Here is a 25,164-nt window from a genome sequence, read left to right as displayed (position 1 = left end):
AAGATGTTTCCTTTTCCAACATAGGCCTCAAGGTGCTCCGAATAAACACTTGCAGATTCTACAAACGTAATGTTTCCAAACTGTTCTATCAAAAGAAACGTTCAAGTCTGTGAGTTGAATGCACTCATCACACAGAAGTTTCTGAGAATGCTTCTGTCTAGTTTTTAGGTGAAGATATTTCCTTTTCCAGCATAGGCCTCAAAACGCTCCAAATATCCTCTTGCAGATTCTACAAAAAGAGTGTTTCGAAACTGTTCTATCAAAAGGAAGGTTCAACTCTGTGAGTTGAATGAATGCATCGTGAAGAACTTTCTGAGAATGCTTCTCTGTAGTTTTTAGGTGAAGATATTTCATATCCCAGCACAGGCCTCGAAGTGCTCCAAATAACCACTTGCAGATTTTACCAAAAGAGTGTTTCAAAACTGCTCTTTCTACAGGTAAGTTCAAGTCTGTGAGTTGAATGCACTCAACACAAAGAAGTTTCTGAGAATGCTTCTGTTCAGTTTTTATGTGAAGATATTTCCTTTTCCAGCATAGGCCTCAAACGGCTCCAAATATCCACTTGCAGATTCTACAAAAAGAGTGTTTCCAAACTTCTCTATCAATTGGTAGGTTCAACTCTGTGAGTTGAATGAACTCATCACAAAGAAGTTTCTGAGAATCCTTCTCTCTAGTTTTTATGTGAAGATATTTCCTTTTCCAACATAGGCCTCAAGGTGCTCCGAATAAACACCTGCAGATTCTACAAACGTAATGTTTCCAAACTGTTCTATCAAAAGAAACGTTCAAGTCTGTGAGTTGAATGCACTCATCACACAGAAGTTTCTGAGAATGCTTCTGTCTAGTTTTTAGGTGAAGATATTTCCTTTTCCAGCATAGGCCTCAAAACGCTCCAAATATCCTCTTGCAGATTCTACAAAAAGAGTGTTTCAAAACTGTTCTATCAAAAGGAAGGTTCAACTCTGTGAGTTGAATGAATGCATCGTGAAGAACTTTCTGAGAATGCTTCTCTGTAGTTTTTAGGTGAAGATATTCCATATCCCAGCACAGGCCTCGAAGTGCTCCAAATAACCACTTGCAGATTTTACCAAAAGAGTGTTTCAAAACTGCTCTTTCTATAGGTAAGTTCAAGACTGTGAGTTGAATGCACTCAACACAAAGAAGTTTCTGAGAATGCTTCTGTTCAGTTTTTATGTGAACATATTTCCTTTTCCAGCATAGGCCTCAAACGGCTCCAAATATCCACTTGCAGATTCTACAAAAAGAGTGTTTCCAAACTTCTCTATCAATTGGTAGGTTCAACTCTGTGAGTCGAATGAACTTATCACAAAGAAGTTTCTGAGAATCCTTCTCTCTAGTTTTTATGTGAAGATATTTCCTTTTCCAACATACGCCTCAAGGTGCTCCGAATAACACTTGCAGATTCTACAAACGTAATGTTTCCAAACTGTTCTATCAAAAGAAACGTTCAAGTCTGTGAGTTGAATGCACTCATCACACAGAAGTTTCTGAGAATGCTTCTGTCTAGTTTTTAGGGGAAGATATTTCCTTTTCCAGCATAGGCCTCAAAACGCTCCAAATATCCTCTTGCAGATTCTACAAAAAAAGTGTTTCAAAACTGTTCTATCAAAAGGAAGGTTCAACTCTGTGAGTTGAATGAGTGCATCGTGAAGAACATTCTGAGACTGCTTCTCTGTAGTTTTCAGATGAAGATATTCCATATCCCAGCACAGGCCTCGAAGTGCTCCAAATAACCACTTGCAGATTTTACCAAAAGAGTGTTTCAAAACTGCTCTTTCTACAGGTAAGTTCAAGTCTGTGAGTTGAATGCACTCAACACAAAGAAGTTTCTGAGAATGCTTCTGTTCAGTTTTTATGTGAAGATATTTCCTTTTCCAGCATAGGCCTCAAACGGCTCCAAATATCCACTTGCAGATTCTACAAAAAGAGTGTTTCCAAACTTCTCTATCAATTGGTAGGTTCAACTCTGTGAGTTGAATGAACTCATCACAAAGAAGTTTCTGAGAATCCTTCTCTCTAGTTTTTATGTGAAGATATTTCCTTTTCCAACATACGCCTCAAGGTGCTCCGAATAAACACTTGCAGATTCTACAAACGTAATGTTTCCAAACTGTTCTATCAAAAGAAACGTTCAAGTCTGTGAGTTGAATGCACTCATCACACAGAAGTTTCTGAGAATGCTTCTGTCTAGGTTTTAGGTGAAGATATTTCCTTTTCCAGCATAGGCCTCAAAACGCTCCAAATATCCTCTTGCAGATTCTACAAAAAGAGTGTTTCAAAACTGTTCTATCAAAAGGAAGGTTCAACTCTGTGAGTTGAATGAATGCATCGTGAAGAACTTTCTGAGACTGCTTCTCTGTAGTTTTCAGGTGAAGATATTCCATATCCCAGCACAGGCCTCGAAGTGCTCCAAATAACCACTTGCAGATTTTACCAAAAGAGTGTTTCAAAACTGCTCTTTCTATAGGTAAGTTCAAGTCTGTGAGTTGAATGCACTCAACACAAAGAAGTTTCTGAGAATGCTTCTGTTCAGTTTTTATGTGAAGATATTTCCTTTTCCAGCATAGGCCTCAAACGGCTCCAAATATCCACTTCCAGATTCTACAAAAAGAGTGTTTCCAAACTTCTCTATCAATTGGTAGGTTCAACTCTCTGAGTTGAATGAACTCATCACAAAGAAGTTTCTGAGAATCCTTCTCTCTAGTTTTTATGTGAAGATATTTCCTTTTCCAACATAGGCCTCAAGGTGCTCCGAATAAACACTTGCAGATTCTACAAACGTAATGTTTCCAAACTGTTCTATCAAAAGAAACGTTCAAGTCTGTGAGTTGAATGCACTCATCACACAGAAGTTTCTGAGAATGCTTCTGTCTAGTTTTTAGGTGAAGATATTTCCTTTTCCAGCATAGGCCTCAAAACGCTCCAAATATCCTCTTGCAGATTCTACAAAAAGAGTGTTTCAAAACTGTTCTATCAAAAGGAAGGTTCAACTCTGTGAGTTGAATGAGTGCATCGTGAAGAACATTCTGAGACTGCTTCTCTGTAGTTTTCAGGTGAAGATATTCCATATCCCAGCACAGGCCTCGAAGTGCTCCAAATAACCACTTGCAGATTTTACCAAAAGAGTGTTTCAAAACTGCTCTTTCTACAGGTAAGTTCAAGTCTGTGAGTTGAATGCACTCAACACAAAGAAGTTTCTGAGAATGCTTCTGTTCAGTTTTTATGTGAAGATATTTCCTTTTCCAGCATAGGCCTCAAACGGCTCCAAATATCCACTTGCAGATTCTACAAAAAGAGTGTTTCCAAACTTCTCTATCAATTGGTAGGTTCAACTCTGTGAGTTGAATGAACTCATCACATAGAAGTTTCTGAGAATCCTTCTCTCTAGTTTTTATGCGAAGTTATTTCCTTTTCCAACATAGGCCTCAAGGTGCTCCGAATAAACACTTGCAGATTCTACAAACGTAATGTTTCCAAACTGTTCTATCAAAAGAAACGTTCAAGTCTGTGAGTTGAATGCACTCATCAGACAGAAGTTTCTGAGAATGCTTCTGTCTAGTTTTTAGGTGAAGATATTTCCTTTTCCAGCATAGGCCTCAAAACGCTCCAAATATCCTCTTGCAGATTCTACAAAAAGAGTGTTTCAAAACTGTTCTATCAAAAGGAAAGTTCAACTCTGTGAGTTGAATGAATGCATCGTGAAGAACTTTCTGAGAATGCTTCTCTGTAGTTTTTAGGTGAAGATATTCCATATCCCAGCACAGGCCTCGAAGTGTTCCAAATAACCACTTGCAGATTTTACCAAAAGAGTGTTTCAAAACTACTCTTTCTACAGGTAAGTTCAAGTCTGTGAGTTGAATGCACTCAACACAAAGAAGTTTCTGAGAATGCTTCTGTTCAGTTTTTATGTGAAGATATTTCCTTTTCCAGCATAGGCCTCAAACGGCTCCAAATATCCACTTGCAGATTCTACAAAAAGAGTGTTTCCAAACTTCTCTATCAATTGGTAGGTTCAACTCTGTGAGTTGAATGAACTCATCACAAAGAAGTTTCTGAGAATCCTTCTCTCTAGTTTTTATGTGAAGATATTTCCTTTTCCAACATAGGCCTCAAGGTGCTCCGAATAAACACCTGCAGATTCTACAAACGTAATGTTTCCAAACTGTTCTATCAAAAGAAACGTTCAAGTCTGTGAGTTGAATGCACTCATCACAGAGAAGTTTCTGAGAATGCTTCTGTCTAGTTTTTAGGTGAAGATATTTCCTTTTCCAGCATAGGCCTCAAAACGCTCCAAATATCCTCTTGCAGATTCTACAAAAAGAGGGTTTCAAAACTGTTCTATCAAAAGGAAGGTTCAACTCTGTGAGTTGAATGAATGCATCGTGAAGAACTTTCTGAGACTCCTTCTCTGTAGTTTTCAGGTGAAGATATTCCATATCCCAGCACAGGCCTCGAAGGGCTCCAAATAACCACTTGCAGATTTTACCAAAAGAGTGTTTCAAAACTGCTCTTTCTACAGGTAAGTTCAAGTCTGTGAGTTGAATGCACTCAACACAAAGAAGTTTCTGAGAATGCTTCTGTTCAGTTTTTATGTGAAGATATTTCCTTTTCCAGCATAGGCCTCAAACGGCTCCAAATATCCACTTGCAGATGCTACAAAAAGAGTGTTTCCAAACTTCTCTATCAATTGGTAGGTTCAACTCTGTGAGTTCAATGAACTCATCACAAAGAAGTTTCTGAGAATCCTTCTCTCTAGTTTTTATGCGAAGGTATTTCCTTTTCCAACATAGGCCTCAAAGTGCTCCGAATAAACACTTGCAGATTCTACAAACGTAATGTTTCCAAACTGTTCTATCAAAAGAAACGTTCAAGTCTGTGAGTTGAATGCACTCATCACACAGAAGTTTCTGAGAATGCTTCTGTCTAGTTTTTAGGTGAAGATATTTCCTTTTCCAGCATAGGCCTCAAAACGCTCCAAATATCCTCTTGCAGATTCTACAAAAAGAGTGTTTCAAAACTGTTCTATCAAAAGGAAGGTTCAACTCTGTGAGTTGAATGAATGCATCGTGAAGAACTTTCTGAGAATGCTTCTCTGTAGTTTTTAGGTGAAGATATTCCATATCCCAGCACAGGCCTCGAAGTGCTCCAAATAACCACTTGCAGATTTTACCAAAAGAGTGTTTCAAAACTACTCTTTCTACAGGTAAGTTCAAGTCTGTGAGTTGAATGCACTCAACACAAAGAAGTTTCTGAGAATGCTTCTGTTCAGTTTTTATGTGAAGATATTTCCTTTTCCAGCATAGGCCTCAAACGGCTCCAAATATCCACTTGCAGATTCTACAAAAAGAGTGTTTCCAAACTTCTCTATCAATTGGTAGGTTCAACTCTGTGAGTTGAATGAACTCATCACAAAGAAGTTTCTGAGAATCCTTCTCTCTAGTTTTTATGTGAAGATATTTCCTTTTCCAACATAGGCCTCAAGGTGCTCGGAATAAACACTTGCAGATTCTACAAACGTAATGTTTCCAAACTGTTCTATCAAAAGAAACGTTCAAGTCTGTGAGTTGAATGCACTCATCACACAGAAGTTTCTGAGAATGCTTCTGTCTAGTTTTTAGGTGAAGATATTTCCTTTTCCAGCATAGGCCTCAAAACGCTCCAAATATCCTCTTGCAGATTCTACAAAAAGAGTGTTTCAAAACTGTTCTATCAAAAGGAAGGTTCAACTCTGTGAGTTGAATGAATGCATCGTGAAGAACTTTCTGAGACTCCTTCTCTGTAGTTTTCAGGTGAAGATATTCCATATCCCAGCACAGGCCTCGAAGTGCTCCAAATAACCACTTGCAGATTTTACCAAAAGAGTGTTTCAAAACTGCTCTTTCTATAGGTAAGTTCAAGTCTGTGAGTTGAATGAACTCAACACAAAGAAGTTTCTGAGAATGATTCTGTTCAGTTTTTATGTGAAGATACTTCCTTTTCCAGCATAGGCCTCAAACGGCTCCAAATATCCACTTGCAGATTCTACAAAAAGAGTGTTTGCAAACTTCTCTATCAATTGGTAGGTTCAAATCTGTGAGTTGAATGAACTCATCACAAAGAAGTTTCTGAGAATCCTTCTCTCTAGTTTTTATGCGAAGATATTTCCTTTTCCAACATAGGCCTCAAGGTGCTCCGAATAAACACTTGCAGATTCTACATACGTAATGTTTCCAAACTGTTCTATCAAAAGAAACTTTCAAGTCTGTGAGTTGAATGCACTCATCACACAGAAGTTTCTGAGAATGCTTCTGTTCAGTTTTTATGTGAAGATATTTCCTTTTCCAGCATAGGCCTCAAACGGCTCCAAATATCCACTTGCAGATTCTACAAAAAGAGTGTTTCCAAACTTCTCTATCAATTGGTAGGTTCAACTCTGTGAGTTGAATGAACTCATCACAAAGAAGTTTCTGAGAATCCTTCTCTCTAGTTTTTATGTGAAGATATTTCCTTTTCCAACATAGGCCTCAAGGTGCTCCGAATAAACACCTGCAGAATCTACAAACGTAATGTTTCCAAACTGTTCTATCAAAAGAAACGTTCAAGTCTGTGAGTTGAATGCACTCATCACACAGAAGTTTCTGAGAATGCTTCTGTCTAGTTTTTAGGTGAAGATATTTCCTTTTCCAGCATAGGCCTCAAAACGCTCCAAATATCCTCTTGCAGATTCTACAGAAAGAGTGGTTCAAAACTGTTCTATCAAAAGGAAGGTTCAACTCTGTGAGTTGAATGAATGCATCGTGAAGAACTTTCTGAGAATGCTTCTCTGTAGTTTTTAGGTGAAGATATTCCATATCCCAGCACAGGCCTCGAAGTGCTCCAAATAACCACTTGCAGATTTTACCAAAAGAGTGTTTCAAAACTGCTCTTTCTATAGGTAAGTTCAAGTCTGTGAGTTGAATGCACTCAACACAAAGAAGTTTCTGAGAATGCTTCTGTTCAGTTTTTATGTGAAGATATTTCCTTTTCCAGCATAGGCCTCAAACGGCTCCAAATATCCACTTGCAGATTCTACAAAAAGAGTGTTTCCAAACTTCTCTATCAATTGGTAGGTTCAACTCTGTGAGTTGAATGAACTCATCACAAAGAAGTTTCTGAGAATCCTTCTCTCTAGTTTTTATGCGAAGATATTTCCTTTTCCAACATAGGCCTCAAGGTGCTCCGAATAAACACTTGCAGATTCTACAAACGTAATATTTCCAAACTGTTCTATCAAAAGAAACGTTCAAGTCTGTGAGTTGAATGCACTCATCACACAGAAGTTTCTGAGAATGCTTCTGTTCAGTTTTTATGTGAAGATATTTCCTTTTCCAGCATAGGCCTCAAACGGCTCCAAATATCCACTTGCAGATTCTACAAAAAGAGTGTTTCCAAACTTCTCTATCAATTGGTAGGTTCAACTCTGTGAGTTGAATGAACTCATCACAAAGAAGTTTCTGAGAATCCTTCTCTCTAGTTTTTATGTGAAGATATTTCCTTTTCCAACATACGCCTCAAGGTGCTCCGAATAAACACTTGCAGATTCTACAAACGTAATGTTTCCAAACTGTTCTATCAAAAGAAACGTTCAAGTCTGTGAGTTGAATGCACTCATCACACAGAAGTTTCTGAGAATGCTTCTGTCTAGTTTTTAGGTGAAGATATTTCCTTTTCCAGCATAGGCCTCAAAACGCTCCAAATATCCTCTTGCAGATTCTACAAAAAGAGTGTTTCAAAACTGTTCTATCAAAAGGAAGGTTCAACTCTGTGAGTTGAATGAATGCATCGTGAAGAACTTTCTGAGAATGCTTCTCTGTAGTTTTTAGGTGAAGATATTCCATATCCCAGCACAGGCCTCGAAGTGCTCCAAATAACCACTTGCAGATTTTACCAAAAGAGTGTTTCAAAACTGCTCTTTCTACAGGTAAGTTCAAGTCTGTGAGTTGAATGCACTCAACACAAAGAAGTTTCTGAGAATGCTTCTGTTCAGTTTTTATGTGAAGATATTTCCTTTTCCAGCATAGGCCTCAAACGGCTCCAAATATCCACTTGCAGATTCTACAAAAAGAGTGTTTCCAAATTTCTCTAACAATTGGTAGGTTCAACTCTGTGAGTTGAATGAACTCATCACAAAGAAGTTTCTGAGAATCCTTCTCTCTAGTTTTTATGTGAAGATATTTCCTTTTCCAACATACGCCTCAAGGTGCTCCGAATAAACACTTGCAGATTCTACAAACGTAATGTTTCCAAACTGTTCTATCAAAAGAAACGTTCATGTCGCTGAGTTGAATGCACTCATCACACAGAAGTTTCTGAGAATGCTTCTGTCTAGTTTTTAGGTGAAGATATTTCCTTTTCCAGCATAGGCCTCAAAACGCTCCAAATATCCTCTTGCAGATTCTACAAAAAGAGTGTTTCAAAACTGTTCCATCAAAAGGAAGGTTCAACTCTGTGAGTTGAATGAATGCATCGTGAAGAACTTTCTGAGAACGCTTCTCTGTAGTTTTTAGGTGAAGATATTCCATATCCCAGCACAGGCCTCGAAGTGCTCCAAATAACCACTTGCAGATTTTACCAAAAGAGTGTTTCAAAACTGCTCTTTCTACAGGTAAGTTCAAGTCTGTGAGTTGAATGCACTCAACACAAAGAAGTTTCTGAGAATGCTTCTGTTCAGTTTTTATGTGAAGATATTTCCTTTTCCAGCATAGGCCTCAAACGGCTCCAAATATCCACTTGCAGATGCTACAAAAAGAGTGTTTCCAAACTTCTCTATCAATTGGTAGGTTCAACGCTGTGAGTTGAATGAACTCATCACAAAGAAGTTTCTGAGAATCCTTCTCTCTAGTTTTTATGTGAAGATATTTCCTTTTCCAACATACGCCTCAAGGTGCTCCGAATAAACACTTGGAGATTCTACAAACGTAATGTTTCCAAACTGTTCTATCAAAAGAAACGTTCATGTCGCTGAGTTGAATGCACTCATCACACAGATGTTTCTGAGAATGCTTCCGTCTAGTTTTTAGGTGAAGATATTTCCTTTTCCAGCATAGGCCTCAAAACGCTCCAAATATCCTCTTGCAGATTCTACAAAAAGAGTGTTTCAAAACTGTTCTATCAAAAGGAAGGTTCAACTCTGTGAGTTGAATGAATGCATCGTGAAGAACTTTCTGAGAATGCTTCTCTGTAGTTTATAGGTGAAGATATTCCATATCCCAGCACAGGCCTCGAAGTGCTCCAAATAACCACTTGCAGATTTTACCAAAAGAGTGTTTCAAAACTGCTCTTTCTACAGGTAAGTTCAAATCTGTGAGTTGAATGCACTCAACACAAAGAAGTTTCTGAGAATGCTTCTGTTCAGTTTTTATGTGAAGATATTTCCTTTTCCAGCATAGGCCTCAAACGGCTCCAAATATCCACTTGCAGATTCTACAAAAAGAGTGTTTCCAAACTTCTCTATCAATTGGTAGGTTCAACTCTGTGAGTTGAATGAACTCATCACAAAGAAGTTTCTGAGAATCCTTCTCTCTAGTTTTTATGTGAAGATATTTCCTTTTCCAACATAGGCCTCAAGGTGCTCCGAATAAACACTTGCAGATTCTACAAACGTAATGTTTCCAAACTGTTCTATCAAAAGAAACGTTCAAGTCTGTGAGTTGAATGCACTCATCACACAGAAGTTTCTGAGAATGCTTCTGTCTAGTTTTTAGGTGAAGATATTTCCTTTTCCAGCATAGGCCTCAAAACGCTCCAAATATCCTCTTGCAGATTCTACAAAAAGAGTGTTTCAAAACTGTTCTATCAAAAGGAAGGTTCAACTCTGTGAGTTGAATGAATGCATCGTGAAGAACTTTCTGAGAATGCTTCTCTGTAGTTTTTAGGTGAAGATATTCCATATCCCAGCACAGGCCTCGAAGTGCTCCAAATAACCACTTGCAGATTTTACCAAAAGAGTGTTTCAAAACTGCTCTTTCTACAGGTAAGTTCAAGTCTGTGAGTTGAATGCACTCAACACAAAGAAGTTTCTGAGAATGCTTCTGTTCAGTTTTTATGTGAAGAGATTTCCTTTTCCTGCATAGGCCACAAACGGCTCCAAATATCCACTTGCAGATTCTACAAAAAGAGTGTTTCCAAACTTCTCTAACAATTGGTAGGTTCAACTCTGTGAGTTGAATGAACTCATCACAAAGAAGTTTCTGAGAATCCTTCTCTCTAGTTTTTATGTGAAGATATTTCCTTTTCCAACATACGCCTCAAGGTGCTCCGAATAAACACTTGCAGATTCTACAAACGTAATGTTTCCAAACTGTTCTATCAAAAGAAACGTTCATGTCGCTGAGTTGAATGCACTCATCACACAGAAGTTTCTGAGAATGCTTCTGTCTAGTTTTTAGGTGAAGATATTTCCTTTTGCAGCATAGGCCTCAAAACGCTCCAAATATCCTCTTGCAGATTCTACAAAAAGAGTGTTTCAAAACTGTTCTATCAAAAGGAAGGTTCAACTCTGTGAGTTGAATGAATGCATCGTGAAGAACTTTCTGAGAATGCTTCTCTGTAGTTTTTAGGTGAAGATATTCCATATCCCAGCACAGGCCTCGAAGTGCTCCAAATAACCACTTGCAGATTTTACCAAAAGAGTGTTTCAAAACTGCTCTTTCTACAGGTAAGTTCAAGTCTGTGAGTTGAATGCACTCAACACAAAGAAGTTTCTGAGAATGCTTCTGTTCAGTTTTTATGTGAAGATATTTCCTTTTCCAGCATAGGCCTCAAACGGCTCCAAATATCCACTTGCAGATGCTACAAAAAGAGTGTTTCCAAACTTCTCTATCAATTGGTAGGTTCAACTCTGTGAGTTGAATGAACTCATCACAAAGAAGTTTCTGAGAATCCTTCTCTCTAGTTTTTATGTGAAGATATTTCCTTTTCCAACATACGCCTCAAGGTGCTCCGAATAAACACTTGCAGATTCTACAAACGTAATGTTTCCAAACTGTTCTATCAAAAGAAACGTTCAAGTCTGTGAGTTGAATGCACTCATCACACAGAAGTTTCTGAGAATGCTTCTGTCTAGTTTTTAGGTGAAGATATTTCCTTTTCCAGCACAGGCCTCAAAACGCTCCAAATATCCTCTTGCAGATTCTACAAAAAGAGTGTTTCAAAACTGTTCTATCAAAAGGAAGGTTCAACTCTGTGAGTTGAATGAATGCATCGTGAAGAACTTTCTGAGAATGCTTCTCTGTAGTTTTTAGGTGAAGATATTCCATATCCCAGCACAGGCCTCGAAGTGCTCCAAATAACCACTTGCAGATTTTACCAAAAGAGTGTTTCAAAACTGCTCTTTCTACAGGTAAGTTCAAGTCTGTGAGTTGAATGCACTCAACACAAAGGAGTTTCTGAGAATGCTTCTGTTCAGTTTTTATGTGAAGATATTTCCTTTTCCAGCATAGGCCTCAAACGGCTCCAAATATCCACTTGCAGATTCTACAAAAAGAGTGTTTCCAAACTTCTCTATCAATTGGTAGGTTCAACTCTGTGAGTTGAATGAACTCATCACAAAGAAGTTTCTGAGAATCCTTCTCTCTAGTTTTTATGTGAAGATATTTCCTTTTCCAACATAGGCCTCAAGGTGCTCTGAATAAACACTTGCAGATTCTACAAACGTAATGTTTCCAAACTGTTCTATCAAAAGAAACGTTCAAGTCTGTGAGTTGAATGCACTCATCACACAGAAGTTTCTGAGAATGCTTCTGTCTAGTTTTTAGGTGAAGATATTTCCTTTTCCAGCATAGGCCTCAAAACGCTCCAAATATCCTCTTGCAGATTCTACAAAAAGAGTGTTTCAAAACTGTTCTATCAAAAGGAAGGTTCAACTCTGTGAGTTGAATGAATGCATCGTGAAGAACTTTCTGAGACTCCTTCTCTGTAGTTTTCAGGTGAAGATATTCCATATCCCAGCACAGGCCTCGAAGTGCTCCAAATAACCACTTGCAGATTTTACCAAAAGAGTGTTTCAAAACTGCTCTTTCTATAGGTAAGTTCAAGTCTGTGAGTTGAATGAACTCAACACAAAGAAGTTTCTGAGAATGATTCTGTTCAGTTTTTATGTGAAGATACTTCCTTTTCCAGCATAGGCCTCAAACGGCTCCAAATATCCACTTGCAGATTCTACAAAAAGAGTGTTTGCAAACTTCTCTATCAATTGGTAGGTTCAAATCTGTGAGTTGAATGAACTCATCACAAAGAAGTTTCTGAGAATCCTTCTCTCTAGTTTTTATGCGAAGATATTTCCTTTTCCAACATAGGCCTCAAGGTGCTCCGAATAAACACTTGCAGATTCTACAAACGTAATGTTTCCAAACTGTTCTATCAAAAGAAACGTTCAAGTCTGTGAGTTGAATGCACTCATCACACAGAAGTTTCTGAGAATGCTTCTGTTCAGTTTTTATGTGAAGATATTTCCTTTTCCAGCATAGGCCTCAAACGGCTCCAAATATCCACTTGCAGATTCTACAAAAAGAGTGTTTCCAAACTTCTCTATCAATTGGTAGGTTCAACTCTGTGAGTTGAATGAACTCATCACAAAGAAGTTTCTGAGAATCCTTCTCTCTAGTTTTTATGTGAAGATATTTCCTTTTCCAACATAGGCCTCAAGGTGCTCCGAATAAACACCTGCAGAATCTACAAACGTAATGTTTCCAAACTGTTCTATCAAAAGAAACGTTCAAGTCTGTGAGTTGAATGCACTCATCACACAGAAGTTTCTGAGAATGCTTCTGTCTAGTTTTTAGGTGAAGATATTTCCTTTTCCAGCATAGGCCTCAAAACGCTCCAAATATCCTCTTGCAGATTCTACAGAAAGAGTGGTTCAAAACTGTTCTATCAAAAGGAAGGTTCAACTCTGTGAGTTGAATGAATGCATCGTGAAGAACTTTCTGAGAATGCTTCTCTGTAGTTTTTAGGTGAAGATATTCCATATCCCAGCACAGGCCTCGAAGTGCTCCAAATAACCACTTGCAGATTTTACCAAAAGAGTGTTTCAAAACTGCTCTTTCTATAGGTAAGTTCAAGTCTGTGAGTTGAATGCACTCAACACAAAGAAGTTTCTGAGAATGCTTCTGTTCAGTTTTTATGTGAAGATATTTCCTTTTCCAGCATAGGCCTCAAACGGCTCCAAATATCCACTTGCAGATTCTACAAAAAGAGTGTTTCCAAACTTCTCTATCAATTGGTAGGTTCAACTCTGTGAGTTGAATGAACTCATCACAAAGAAGTTTCTGAGAATCCTTCTCTCTAGTTTTTATGCGAAGATATTTCCTTTTCCAACATAGGCCTCAAGGTGCTCCGAATAAACACTTGCAGATTCTACAAACGTAATATTTCCAAACTGTTCTATCAAAAGAAACGTTCAAGTCTGTGAGTTGAATGCACTCATCACACAGAAGTTTCTGAGAATGCTTCTGTTCAGTTTTTATGTGAAGATATTTCCTTTTCCAGCATAGGCCTCAAACGGCTCCAAATATCCACTTGCAGATTCTACAAAAAGAGTGTTTCCAAACTTCTCTATCAATTGGTAGGTTCAACTCTGTGAGTTGAATGAACTCATCACAAAGAAGTTTCTGAGAATCCTTCTCTCTAGTTTTTATGTGAAGATATTTCCTTTTCCAACATACGCCTCAAGGTGCTCCGAATAAACACTTGCAGATTCTACAAACGTAATGTTTCCAAACTGTTCTATCAAAAGAAACGTTCAAGTCTGTGAGTTGAATGCACTCATCACACAGAAGTTTCTGAGAATGCTTCTGTCTAGTTTTTAGGTGAAGATATTTCCTTTTCCAGGATAGGCCTCAAAACGCTCCAAATATCCTCTTGCAGATTCTACAAAAAGAGTGTTTCAAAACTGTTCTATCAAAAGGAAGGTTCAACTCTGTGAGTTGAATGAATGCATCGTGAAGAACTTTCTGAGAATGCTTCTCTGTAGTTTTTAGGTGAAGATATTCCATATCCCAGCACAGGCCTCGAAGTGCTCCAAATAACCACTTGCAGATTTTACCAAAAGAGTGTTTCAAAACTGCTCTTTCTACAGGTAAGTTCAAGTCTGTGAGTTGAATGCACTCAACACAAAGAAGTTTCTGAGAATGCTTCTGTTCAGTTTTTATGTGAAGATATTTCCTTTTCCAGCATAGGCCTCAAACGGCTCCAAATATCCACTTGCAGATTCTACAAAAAGAGTGTTTCCAAATTTCTCTAACAATTGGTAGGTTCAACTCTGTGAGTTGAATGAACTCATCACAAAGAAGTTTCTGAGAATCCTTCTCTCTAGTTTTTATGTGAAGATATTTCCTTTTCCAACATACGCCTCAAGGTGCTCCGAATAAACACTTGCAGATTCTACAAACGTAATGTTTCCAAACTGTTCTATCAAAAGAAACGTTCATGTCGCTGAGTTGAATGCACTCATCACACAGAAGTTTCTGAGAATGCTTCTGTCTAGTTTTTAGGTGAAGATATTTCCTTTTCCAGCATAGGCCTCAAAACGCTCCAAATATCCTCTTGCAGATTCTACAAAAAGAGTGTTTCAAAACTGTTCCATCAAAAGGAAGGTTCAACTCTGTGAGTTGAATGAATGCATCGTGAAGAACTTTCTGAGAACGCTTCTCTGTAGTTTTTAGGTGAAGATATTCCATATCCCAGCACAGGCCTCGAAGTGCTCCAAATAACCACTTGCAGATTTTACCAAAAGAGTGTTTCAAAACTGCTCTTTCTACAGGTAAGTTCAAGTCTGTGAGTTGAATGCACTCAACACAAAGAAGTTTCTGAGAATGCTTCTGTTCAGTTTTTATGTGAAGATATTTCCTTTTCCAGCATAGGCCTCAAACGGCTCCAAATATCCACTTGCAGATGCTACAAAAAGAGTGTTTCCAAACTTCTCTATCAATTGGTAGGTTCAACGCTGTGAGTTGAATGAACTCATCACAAAGAAGTTTCTGAGAATCCTTCTCTCTAGTTTTTATGTGAAGATATTTCCTTTTCCAACATACGCCTCAAGGTGCTCCGAATAAACACTTGGAGATTCTACAAACGTAATGTTTCCAAACTGTTCTATCAAAAGAAACGTTCATGTCGCTGAGTTGAATGCACTCATCACACAGATGTTTCTGAGAATGCTTACGTCTAGTTTTTAGGTGAAGATATTTCCTTTTCCAGCATAGGCCTCAAAACGCTCCAAATATCCTCTTGCAGATTCTACAAAAAGAGTGTTTCAAAACTGTTCTATCAAAAGGAAGGTTCAACTCTGTGAGTTGAATGAATGCATCGTGAAGAACTTTCTGAGAATGCTTCTCTGTAGTTTATAGGTGAAGATATTCCATATCCCAGCACAGGCCTCGAAGTGCTCCAAATAACCACTTGCAGATTTTACCAAAAGAGTGTTTCAAAACTGCTCTTTCTACAGGTAAGTTCAAGTCTGTGAGTTGAATGCACTCAACACAAAGAAGTTTCTGAGAATGCTTCTGTTCAGTTTTTATGTGAAGATATTTCCTTTTCCAGCATAGGCCTCAAACGGCTCCAAATATCCACTTGCAGATTCTACAAAAAGAGTGTTTCCAAACTTCTCTATCAATTGGTAGGTTCAACTCTGTGAGTTGAATGAACTCATCACAAAGAAGTTTCTGAGAATCCTTCTCTCTAGTTTTTATGTGAAGATATTTCCTTTTCCAACATAGGCCTCAAGGTGCTCCGAATAAACACTTGCAGATTCTACAAACGTAATGTTTCCAAACTGTTCTATCAAAAGAAACGTTCAAGTCTGTGAGTTGAATGCACTCATCACACAGAAGTTTCTGAGAATGCTTCTGTCTAGTTTTTAGGTGAAGATATTTCCTTTTCCAGCATAGGCCTCAAAACGCTCCAAATATCCTCTTGCAGATTCTACAAAAAGAGTGTTTCAAAACTGTTCTATCAAAAGGAAGGTTCAACTCTGTGAGTTGAATGAATGCATCGTGAAGAACTTTCTGAGAATGCTTCTCTGTAGTTTTTAGGTGAAGATATTCCATATCCCAGCACAGGCCTCGAAGTGCTCCAAATAACCACTTGCAGATTTTACCAAAAGAGTGTTTCAAAACTGCTCTTTCTACAGGTAAGTTCAAGTCTGTGAGTTGAATGCACTCAACACAAAGAAGTTTCTGAGAATGCTTCTGTTCAGTTTTTATGTGAAGATATTTCCTTTTCCAGCATAGGCCTCAAACGGCTCCAAATATCCACTTGCAGATTCTACAAAAAGAGTGTTTCCAAATTTCTCTAACAATTGGTAGGTTCAACTCTGTGAGTTGAATGAACTCATCACAAAGAAGTTTCTGAGAATCCTTCTCTCTAGTTTTTATGTGAAGATATTTCCTTTTCCAACATACGCCTCAAGGTGCTCCGAATAAACACTTGCAGATTCTACAAACGTAATGTTTCCAAACTGTTCTATCAAAAGAAACGTTCATGTCGCTGAGTTGAATGCACTCATCACACAGAAGTTTCTGAGAATGCTTCTGTCTAGTTTTTAGGTGAAGATATTTCCTTTTCCAGCATAGGCCTCAAAACGCTCCAAATATCCTCTTGCAGATTCTACAAAAAGAGTGTTTCAAAACTGTTCCATCAAAAGGAAGGTTCAACTCTGTGAGTTGAATGAATGCATCGTGAAGAACTTTCTGAGAACGCTTCTCTGTAGATTTTAGGTGAAGATATTCCATATCCCAGCACAGGCCTCGAAGTGCTCCAAATAACCACTTGCAGATTTTACCAAAAGAGTGTTTCAAAACTGCTCTTTCTACAGGTAAGTTCAAGTCTGTGAGTTGAATGCACTCAACACAAAGAAGTTTCTGAGAATGCTTCTGTTCAGTTTTTATGTGAAGATATTTCCTTTTCCAGCATAGGCCTCAAACGGCTCCAAATATCCACTTGCAGATGCTACAAAAAGAGTGTTTCCAAACTTCTCTATCAATTGGTAGGTTCAACGCTGTGAGTTGAATGAACTCATCACAAAGAAGTTTCTGAGAATCCTTCTCTCTAGTTTTTATGTGAAGATATTTCCTTTTCCAACATACGCCTCAAGGTGCTCCGAATAAACACTTGCAGATTCTACAAACGTAATGTTTCCAAACCGTTCTATCAAAAGAAACGTTCATGTCGCTGAGTTGAATGCACTCATCACACAGATGTTTCTGAGAATGCTTCCGTCTAGTTTTTAGGTGAAGATATTTCCTTTTCCAGCATAGGCCTCAAAACGCTCCAAATATCCTCTTGCAGATTCTACAAAAAGAGTGTTTCAAAACTGTTCTATCAAAAGGAAGGTTCAACTCTGTGAGTTGAATGAATGCATCGTGAAGAACTTTCTGAGAATGCTTCTCTGTAGTTTATAGGTGAAGATATTCCATATCCCAGCACAGGCCTCGAAGTGCTCCAAATAACCACTTGCAGATTTTACCAAAAGAGTGTTTCAAAACTGCTCTTTCTACAGGTAAGTTCAAGTCTGTGAGTTGAATGCACTCAACACAAAGAAGTTTCTGAGAATGCTTCTGTTCAGTTTTTATGTGAAGATATTTCCTTTTCCAGCATAGGCCTCAAACGGCTCCAAATATCCACTTGCAGATTCTACAAAAAGAGTGTTTCCAAACTTCTCTATCAATTGGTAGGTTCAACTCTGTGAGTTGAATGAACTCATCACAAAGAAGTTTCTGAGAATCCTTCTCTCTAGTTTTTATGTGAAGATATTTCCTTTTCCAACATAGGCCTCAAGGTGCTCCGAATAAACACTTGCAGATTCTACAAACGTAATGTTTCCAAACTGTTCTATCAAAAGAAACGTTCAAGTCTGTGAGTTGAATGCACTCATCACACAGAAGTTTCTGAGAATGCTTCTGTCTAGTTTTTAGGTGAAGATATTTCCTTTTCCAGCATAGGCCTCAAAACGCTCCAAATATCCTCTTGCAGATTCTACAAAAAGAGTGTTTCAAAACTGTTCTATCAAAAGGAAGGTTCAACTCTGTGAGTTGAATGAATGCATCGTGAAGAACTTTCTGAGAATGCTTCTCTGTAGTTTTTAGGTGAAGATATTCCATATCCCAGCACAGGCCTCGAAGTGCTCCAAATAACCACTTGCAGATTTTACCAAAAGAGTGTTTCAAAACTGCTCTTTCTACAGGTAAGTTCAAGTCTGTGAGTTGAATGCACTCAACACAAAGAAGTTTCTGAGAATGCTTCTGTTCAGTTTTTATGTGAAGAGATTTCCTTTTCCTGCATAGGCCACAAACGGCTCCAAATATCCACTTGCAGATTCTACAAAAAGAGTGTTTCCAAACTTCTCTAACAATTGGTAGGTTCAACTCTGTGAGTTGAATGAACTCATCACAAAGAAGTTTCTGAGAATCCTTCTCTCTAGTTTTTATGTGAAGATATTTCCTTTTCCAACATACGCCTCAAGGTGCTCCGAATAAACACTTGCAGATTCTACAAACGTAATGTTTCCAAACTGTTCTATCAAAAGAAACGTTCATGTCGCTGAGTTGAATGCACTCATCACACAGAAGTTTCTGAGAATGCTTCTGTCTAGTTTTTAGGTGAAGATATTTCCTTTTGCAGCATAGGCCTCAAAACGCTCCAAATATCCTCTTGCAGATTCTACAAAAAGAGTGTTTCAAAACTGTTCTATCAAAAGGAAGGTTCAACTCTGTGAGTTGAATGAATGCATCGTGAAGAACTTTCTGAGAATGCTTCTCTGTAGTTTTTAGGTGAAGATATTCCATATCCCAGCACAGGCCTCGAAGTGCTCCAAATAACCACTTGCAGATTTTACCAAAAGAGTGTTTCAAAACTGCTCTTTCTACAGGTAAGTTCAAGTCTGTGAGTTGAATGCACTCAACACAAAGAAGTTTCTGAGAATGCTTCTGTTCAGTTTTTATGTGAAGATATTTCCTTTTCCAGCATAGGCCTCAAACGGCTCCAAATATCCACTTGCAGATGCTACAAAAAGAGTGTTTCCAAACTTCTCTATCAATTGGTAGGTTCAACTCTGTGAGTTGAATGAACTCATCACAAAGAAGTTTCTGAGAATCCTTCTCTCTAGTTTTTATGGGAAGATATTTCCTTTTCCAACATACGCCTCAAGGTGCTCCGAATAAACACTTGCAGATTCTACAAACGTAATGTTTCCAAACTGTTCTATCAAAAGAAACGTTCAAGTCTGTGAGTTGAATGCACTCATCACACAGAAGTTTCTGAGAATGCTTCTGTTCAGTTTTTATGTGAAGATATTTCCTTTTCCAGCATAGGCCTCAAACGGCTCCAAATATCCACTTGCAGATTCTACAAAAAGAGTGTTTCCAAACTTCTCTATCAATTGGTAGGTTCAACTCTGTGAGTTGAATGAACTCATCACAAAGAAGTTTCTGAGAATCCTTCTCTCTAGTTTTTATGTGAAGATATTTCCTTTTCCAACATAGGCCTCAAGGTGCTCCGAATAAACACCTGCAGAATCTACAAACGTAATGTTTCCAAACTGTTCTATCAAAAGAAACGTTCAAGTCTGTGAGTTGAATGCACTCATCACACAGAAGTTTCTGAGAATGCTTCTGTCTAGTTTTTAGGTGAAGATATTTCCTTTTCCAGCATAGGCCTCAAAACGCTCCAAATATCCTCTTGCAGATTCTACAGAAAGAGTGGTTCAAAACTGTTCTATCAAAAGGAAGGTTCAACTCTGTGAGTTGAATGAATGCATCGTGAAGAACTTTCTGAGAATGCTTCTCTGTAGTTTTTAGGTGAAGATATTCCATATCCCAGCACAGGCCTCGAAGTGCTCCAAATAACCACTTGCAGATTTTACCAAAAGAGTGTTTCAAAACTGCTCTTTCTATAGGTAAGTTCAAGTCTGTGAGTTGAATGCACTCAACACAAAGAAGTTTCTGAGAATGCTTCTGTTCAGTTTTTATGTGAAGATATTTCCTTTTCCAGCATAGGCCTCAAACGGCTCCAAATATCCACTTGCAGATTCTACAAAAAGAGTGTTTCCAAACTTCTCTATCAATTGGTAGGTTCAACTCTGTGAGTTGAATGAACTCATCACAAAGAAGTTTCTGAGAATCCTTCTCTCTAGTTTTTATGTGAAGATATTTCCTTTTCCAACATACGCCTCAAGGTGCTCCGAATAAACACTTGCAGATTCTACAAACGTAATGTTTCCAAACTGTTCTATCAAAAGAAACGTTCAAGTCTGTGAGTTGAATGCACTCATCACACAGAAGTTTCTGAGAATGCTTCTGTCTAGTTTTTAGGTGAAGATATTTCCTTTTCCAGCATAGGCCTCAAAACGCTCCAAATATCCTCTTGCAGATTCTACAAAAAGAGTGTTTCAAAACTGTTCTATCAAAAGGAAGGTTCAACTCTGTGAGTTGAATGAATGCATCGTGAAGAACTTTCTGAGAATGCTTCTCTGTAGTTTTTAGGTGAAGATATTCCATATCCCAGCACAGGCCTCGAAGTGCTCCAAATAACCACTTGCAGATTTTACCAAAAGAGTGTTTCAAAACTGCTCTTTCTACAGGTAAGTTCAAGTCTGTGAGTTGAATGCACTCAACACAAAGAAGTTTCTGAGAATGCTTCTGTTCAGTTTTTATGTGAAGATATTTCCTTTTCCAGCATAGGCCTCAAACGGCTCCAAATATCCACTTGCAGATTCTACAAAAAGAGTGTTTCCAAATTTCTCTAACAATTGGTAGGTTCAACTCTGTGAGTTGAATGAACTCATCACAAAGAAGTTTCTGAGAATCCTTCTCTCTAGTTTTTATGTGAAGATATTTCCTTTTCCAACATACGCCTCAAGGTGCTCCGAATAAACACTTGCAGATTCTACAAACGTAATGTTTCCAAACTGTTCTATCAAAAGAAACGTTCATGTCGCTGAGTTGAATGCACTCATCACACAGAAGTTTCTGAGAATGCTTCTGTCTAGTTTTTAGGTGAAGATATTTCCTTTTCCAGCATAGGCCTCAAAACGCTCCAAATATCCTCTTGCAGATTCTACAAAAAGAGTGTTTCAAAACTGTTCCATCAAAAGGAAGGTTCAACTCTGTGAGTTGAATGAATGCATCGTGAAGAACTTTCTGAGAACGCTTCTCTGTAGTTTTTAGGTGAAGATATTCCATATCCCAGCACAGGCCTCGAAGTGCTCCAAATAACCACTTGCAGATTTTACCAAAAGAGTGTTTCAAAACTGCTCTTTCTACAGGTAAGTTCAAGTCTGTGAGTTGAATGCACTCAACACAAAGAAGTTTCTGAGAATGCTTCTGTTCAGTTTTTATGTGAAGATATTTCCTTTTCCAGCATAGGCCTCAAACGGCTCCAAATATCCACTTGCAGATGCTACAAAAAGAGTGTTTCCAAACTTCTCTATCAATTGGTAGGTTCAACGCTGTGAGTTGAATGAACTCATCACAAAGAAGTTTCTGAGAATCCTTCTCTCTAGTTTTTATGTGAAGATATTTCCTTTTCCAACATACGCCTCAAGGTGCTCCGAATAAACACTTGGAGATTCTACAAACGTAATGTTTCCAAACTGTTCTATCAAAAGAAACGTTCATGTCGCTGAGTTGAATGCACTCATCACACAGATGTTTCTGAGAATGCTTCCGTCTAGTTTTTAGGTGAAGATATTTCCTTTTCCAGCATAGGCCTCAAAACGCTCCAAATATCCTCTTGCAGATTCTACAAAAAGAGTGTTTCAAAACTGTTCTATCAAAAGGAAGGTTCAACTCTGTGAGTTGAATGAATGCATCGTGAAGAACTTTCTGAGAATGCTTCTCTGTAGTTTATAGGTGAAGATATTCCATATCCCAGCACAGGCCTCGAAGTGCTCCAAATAACCACTTGCAGATTTTACCAAAAGAGTGTTTCAAAACTGCTCTTTCTACAGGTAAGTTCAAATCTGTGAGTTGAATGCACTCAACACAAAGAAGTTTCTGAGAATGCTTCTGTTCAGTTTTTATGTGAAGATATTTCCTTTTCCAGCATAGGCCTCAAACGGCTCCAAATATCCACTTGCAGATTCTACAAAAAGAGTGTTTCCAAACTTCTCTATCAATTGGTAGGTTCAACTCTGTGAGTTGAATGAACTCATCACAAAGAAGTTTCTGAGAATCCTTCTCTCTAGTTTTTATGTGAAGATATTTCCTTTTCCAACATAGGCCTCAAGGTGCTCCGAATAAACACTTGCAGATTCTACAAACGTAATGTTTCCAAACTGTTCTATCAAAAGAAACGTTCAAGTCTGTGAGTTGAATGCACTCATCACACAGAAGTTTCTGAGAATGCTTCTGTCTAGTTTTTAGGTGAAGATATTTCCTTTTCCAGCATAGGCCTCAAAACGCTCCAAATATCCTCTTGCAGATTCTACAAAAAGAGTGTTTCAAAACTGTTCTATCAAAAGGAAGGTTCAACTCTGTGAGTTGAATGAATGCATCGTGAAGAACTTTCTGAGAATGCTTCTCTGTAGTTTTTAGGTGAAGATATTCCATATCCCAGCACAGGCCTCGAAGTGCTCCAAATAACCACTTGCAGATTTTACCAAAAGAGTGTTTCAAAACTGCTCTTTCTACAGGTAAGTTCAAGTCTGTGAGTTGAATGCACTCAACACAAAGAAGTTTCTGAGAATGCTTCTGTTCAGTTTTTATGTGAAGAGATTTCCTTTTCCTGCATAGGCCACAAACGGCTCCAAATATCCACTTGCAGATTCTACAAAAAGAGTGTTTCCAAACTTCTCTAACAATTGGTAGGTTCAACTCTGTGAGTTGAATGAACTCATCACAAAGAAGTTTCTGAGAATCCTTCTCTCTAGTTTTTATGTGAAGATATTTCCTTTTCCAACATACGCCTCAAGGTGCTCCGAATAAACACTTGCAGATTCTACAAACGTAATGTTTCCAAACTGTTCTATCAAAAGAAACGTTCATGTCGCTGAGTTGAATGCACTCATCACACAGAAGTTTCTGAGAATGCTTCTGTCTAGTTTTTAGGTGAAGATATTTCCTTTTGCAGCATAGGCCTCAAAACGCTCCAAATATCCTCTTGCAGATTCTACAAAAAGAGTGTTTCAAAACTGTTCTATCAAAAGGAAGGTTCAACTCTGTGAGTTGAATGAATGCATCGTGAAGAACTTTCTGAGAATGCTTCTCTGTAGTTTTTAGGTGAAGATATTCCATATCCCAGCACAGGCCTCGAAGTGCTCCAAATAACCACTTGCAGATTTTACCAAAAGAGTGTTTCAAAACTGCTCTTTCTACAGGTAAGTTCAAGTCTGTGAGTTGAATGCACTCAACACAAAGAAGTTTCTGAGAATGCTTCTGTTCAGTTTTTATGTGAAGATATTTCCTTTTCCAGCATAGGCCTCAAACGGCTCCAAATATCCACTTGCAGATGCTACAAAAAGAGTGTTTCCAAACTTCTCTATCAATTGGTAGGTTCAACTCTGTGAGTTGAATGAACTCATCACAAAGAAGTTTCTGAGAATCCTTCTCTCTAGTTTTTATGTGAAGATATTTCCTTTTCCAACATACGCCTCAAGGTGCTCCGAATAAACACTTGCAGATTCTACAAACGTAATGTTTCCAAACTGTTCTATCAAAAGAAACGTTCAAGTCTGTGAGTTGAATGCACTCATCACACAGAAGTTTCTGAGAATGCTTCTGTCTAGTTTTTAGGTGAAGATATTTCCTTTTCCAGCACAGGCCTCAAAACGCTCCAAATATCCTCTTGCAGATTCTACAAAAAGAGGGTTTCAAAACTGTTCTATCAAAAGGAAGGTTCAACTCTGTGAGTTGAATGAATGCATCGTGAAGAACTTTCTGAGAATGCTTCTCTGTAGTTTTTAGGTGAAGATATTCCATATCCCAGCACAGGCCTCGAAGTGCTCCAAATAACCACTTGCAGATTTTACCAAAAGAGTGTTTCAAAACTGCTCTTTCTACAGGTAAGTTCAAGTCTGTGAGTTGAATGCACTCAACACAAAGGAGTTTCTGAGAATGCTTCTGTTCAGTTTTTATGTGAAGATATTTCCTTTTCCAGCATAGGCCTCAAACGGCTCCAAATATCCACTTGCAGATTCTACAAAAAGAGTGTTTCCAAACTTCTCTATCAATTGGTAGGTTCAACTCTGTGAGTTGAATGAACTCATCACAAAGAAGTTTCTGAGAATCCTTCTCTCTAGTTTTTATGTGAAGATATTTCCTTTTCCAACATAGGCCTCAAGGTGCTCTGAATAAACACTTGCAGATTCTACAAACGTAATGTTTCCAAACTGTTCTATCAAAAGAAACGTTCAAGTCTGTGAGTTGAATGCACTCATCACACAGAAGTTTCTGAGAATGCTTCTGTCTAGTTTTTAGGTGAAGATATTTCCTTTTCCAGCATAGGCCTCAAAACGCTCCAAATATCCTCTTGCAGATTCTACAAAAAGAGTGTTTCAAAACTGTTCTATCAAAAGGAAGGTTCAACTCTGTGAGTTGAATGAATGCATCGTGAAGAACTTTCTGAGACTCCTTCTCTGTAGTTTTCAGGTGAAGATATTCCATATCCCAGCACAGGCCTCGAAGTGCTCCAAATAACCACTTGCAGATTTTACCAAAAGAGTGTTTCAAAACTGCTCTTTCTATAGGTAAGTTCAAGTCTGTGAGTTGAATGAACTCAACACAAAGAAGTTTCTGAGAATGATTCTGTTCAGTTTTTATGTGAAGATACTTCCTTTTCCAGCATAGGCCTCAAACGGCTCCAAATATCCACTTGCAGATTCTACAAAAAGAGTGTTTGCAAACTTCTCTATCAATTGGTAGGTTCAAATCTGTGAGTTGAATGAACTCATCACAAAGAAGTTTCTGAGAATCCTTCTCTCTAGTTTTTATGCGAAGATATTTCCTTTTCCAACATAGGCCTCAAGGTGCTCCGAATAAACACTTGCAGATTCTACAAACGTAATGTTTCCAAACTGTTCTATCAAAAGAAACGTTCAAGTCTGTGAGTTGAATGCACTCATCACACAGAAGTTTCTGAGAATGCTTCTGTTCAGTTTTTATGTGAAGATATTTCCTTTTCCAGCATAGGCCT

Source organism: Pongo pygmaeus, chromosome 23 (assembly GCF_028885625.2).
Source record: "Pongo pygmaeus isolate AG05252 chromosome 23, NHGRI_mPonPyg2-v2.0_pri, whole genome shotgun sequence".
NCBI classification, from domain to species: Eukaryota; Metazoa; Chordata; class Mammalia; order Primates; family Hominidae; genus Pongo; species Pongo pygmaeus.
Note: the sequence above shows the minus strand (reverse complement) of the source record.